Genomic DNA, 3,686 nt, shown 5'->3' with positions numbered 1-3,686 from the left:
CATAGATAGCTTCTTTACTCTAAACCATACCGTAAGGTGTGTTTTATGTTATCATTTTATAGATAAACATTTAGACTAAATATTAGACTCCAAGAGCCTAAATACCTTGCCCAAGTCACCCGTTGGAAAGTGAAAAGGATAGAATTGAAATGACAGACATGCCTGACTCTCCAAAACCTAGCTTCTTTCCACTGGCCTACAGTGCTTATGTATAATGGGCATCACAGAGACAAGCCCCAATCCAGCCCACTCTCTCCAAAAGTCCCCAGGTCTAAAGGTGTAGATGTTCATAGTCTTTACTCCCTGACTTTCATACCCCATTTATGTGTCTGAAAAAAGGTTCTATCCACTGTATTAAAATACCCATATCATATAGAAGGGTGGCACTCTTCTGCACATGCTTGTTTCCTGTTTCATGAGCTTCAACATTCTTCATTTGTTTTATCAGCTAAAGTCTTTTCTTTGCCAGCTCATCACATCCTGCACTGAGGGCTGTTAAATCTGCACAGGCCCCCTCCCAGAGGAAGTTGTGGGAACTGGGCAGAATGCAAGCTCCCTTCTCCGATTGCCTCTTTCAGGGGTGCCACTCAGTGACTGACTGTTTCCTCAAGGTCCTGTGACTCTGAAAACCAGTTTTCCACTCCCCAGGCAGAATGCTATCTCTCAAAGAGCTGAATTGCAAAAACAAACCTACATAAAAGCTGCCCCTTCCATTTACAATACAAACTTTCAGCCAGATCTGCCAGTGGAATGAATGAAATGGGTAAAGAGGTAGAACAAGATGACAAAATACCACCTGGCCACAGTATGCAGGTAAAAATGGATTTCTTTTTAAAGAATGATATAGTTTAGACGTTTGTCCCCTCCATGTCACAGGTTGCAATGTGATCCCCAATGTTGGAGGCGGGCTCTAACAGGAGGTATTTGGGTCATAGGGATGGGTCCCTCACAAATAGCTTGGTGCCCTCCCCATAGTAATGAGTGAATTCTCACTCTATTAGTTCACATGAAAACTGATTGTTAAAACACACCTGGCACCTCCTTCTCTCCCTCATTTCCTCTCTCACCATGAGACACACCTGCTCCTCTTCCCTTATGCCAAGCTTTCTGAGGCCTCACCAGAAGCCCAGCAGATGCTGGCACCATGCTTGTACAGCTTGCAGAAGCATGAGCCAAATAAACCTTTCTTCTTTACAAATTACCCAGTCTCGGGTATTCCTTTATAGCAATGCAAAATGGACAAATACGAAAGGCTATAATGGAACAACAACCATTGAGTCATTGACTTGTGACATTTACCAGGAGGGAGAAATCCACGGCTGTAAAATTTACCTTCAAATGAGTGGCTCAGGGCTGAGATCTTTCTGCCTAGGGTTCATGCCTGGATACTGGAATCACAGCAAGATAGTCATCCAAGAGCCTGGGCAGTACCTGCTTAACAGATAGCCCCTTCACTCCACCCTGTCATCCTCTCCACATTTCTCTGAGTCTTTGGTTTCCTTAATAAGACTAACCATTGTTCTCCAAAACAGAAAGCTGTGCAGTAAGCAGTATTTATGATCTTTACTGTCACATACCAGATCCAGCCCCATCACCCCCACCAGGTATGCTAGGCCTTCCAGAATCTGACCTACTCTGCTTCTATGGCCAGGATGGCCTCCGCTTTGGTTAGGCTGCTGTCTGCATGGTCTCCCATGAGTGCCTTCTTTACTCTTTACTACCCTCTCTGAAGTGCTCATGCTCTCCTCCAGGCCTAGAATAAGCATCTGTTCAAATCCTTTCCAGCCATTAGGCCCAGCTCAGGTTCCACTTGCTCTGAGATCACCATCCAATTCCACAATTCTCTGATATATTCATTACATCAAGTCTTTGTGTAATAATTCAATATTGGATAAAACTGTTTTATATCATCTTTTTCTGTGGATAGATAATTGGTCACAAGCAGAAGACTAAGAGAGACTTCATTTTCTCCACTTGAACCCCTCAATGTAGGCACATACAGTAAGAAACCAATAACTATTTATCTGAATTAAACTTATTGAGTGAGAAGTTTCTCTTTCCTTGTTCTTCAACCTAGAAAGGTTTTCTTTTCCCCCCTTTTCAAAGACTAGTTGAATCAGACTCTCTGGGGTTAAGGCTCAGGGTTTCATGGTTTTAGAAGCTTTCTAGGTGGTTTTTAATGCATTTCAGTGCTGGAACTCACTGTTCTTTATGGTGGTTCACCACGAGATACAGTCAGTTCTGCTATAATGCTTGTTTTGAAAACAAGATTTGTTCTAACTGGATGGATATATTAGGGAATAATTTGAACATAACATGAATTTCATGTTTGCTAATATGTGATACCATCTTCAAGAAACATTAGGTGAACCCAGAAAACTGTATGTACATGAATTAAGCAATGTAGGAGTATACAAAACATGCACACATGCACACACACACACACACACACACTTCAAACATCTACCAGCTCTCTCAATTCACTGCATGTGTTATAAGCTATACCAATTTACTTCTGGTGTTACAACTTTCTATCAATGTCAGATAACCTTCCTTCACAATAACTAACAAGCTGCAACCTTTTTGACAACCACTTCCAAAAGCAAATTTCAGATCTTTTTCAATGAAAAGTATGTGTGTGTGTGTATATACATATATATATAGTTGTATTTATATATTTCTTGACCACTTAGCATGAGTAAAACTGTGCTATAATTTTTATTCAGTTATCTTTTTTAATGTGTCTCTGACAAAGTTTTGCATGTTTTATCTCCAATCCATTTTCCCCATAAGCTCTGTGGTTTTTATTGCCTATTTTGCATAGCAAGGTGATTTTTGAAATGTGTATGTGGCCTTATTGCAGAACTGACTGCACCCAGTACTACATTTCTCTTACTATGTGCTACAAAGATGGAAAGCTTTGGAAAATATGGAAAAGAAAGAAGACTAAATGGTATTAGCATATGGAAATTATAGATTTGGCCTTGTTACAGTATCAGATAAATCTACTTAAACCAAAGGCAATTATTTGGCTTGGAATTGCATAATGCTCAGGAATTTCTGGATTGAGAGAAATACAAGTTGTTTTTATAGTGGCAAGAGTCAGAAAGGAAATGTGAATCAATAAATTAATGCTAAAGAACTTTTATACATCTGAAAGTTAAATTCATGTCTCTCCAATGAACATTTTATTTTCATTTCATGAGAGGAGAAAAATTTGCAATTGACTGAGAATTTTTACCCTTTAAATAATTACTATTTAGTTTGAAACCAGATCTTGTCTTGCTTCTAAACCAATACTACAGATTTTGAGAGGAGCCCTGCAAAGAGATATTCATTCAGTTGTTTTGTTGTTTGTTTTTTGAAAAAACATGACCACTAATCGGCTTTTACAGCTTGCACAATTTGAACAGAGTGCTCTACCCATGCACTTACCCATCTTCAGTCCTGAATGCCTCACTATAAAGCCAAATTGGTGATAGAAATTTCGCTGAGAATCCCTGAAAGACGCCAGTGTTCTTTGCTAAATATTTCCAAGTTCCCGCCCTGTGAACGCATGGCAGGACTGCATTCTCAGGCCTCCTACAGGTATGGTCAATGCACTGAGGTGGACTGATAGCAGCACTGGTGCCCAAGAATGTGTGGCACCAATGGACAAGCTCATCTCAAATGAACTCACACATGAG

This window comes from Rhinopithecus bieti, unplaced genomic scaffold (genome assembly GCF_001698545.2).
Source record: "Rhinopithecus bieti isolate Rb0 unplaced genomic scaffold, ASM169854v2 scaffold_28517, whole genome shotgun sequence".
Taxonomy (NCBI): domain Eukaryota; kingdom Metazoa; phylum Chordata; class Mammalia; order Primates; family Cercopithecidae; genus Rhinopithecus; species Rhinopithecus bieti.
This window is presented reverse-complemented; position numbering follows the sequence as displayed.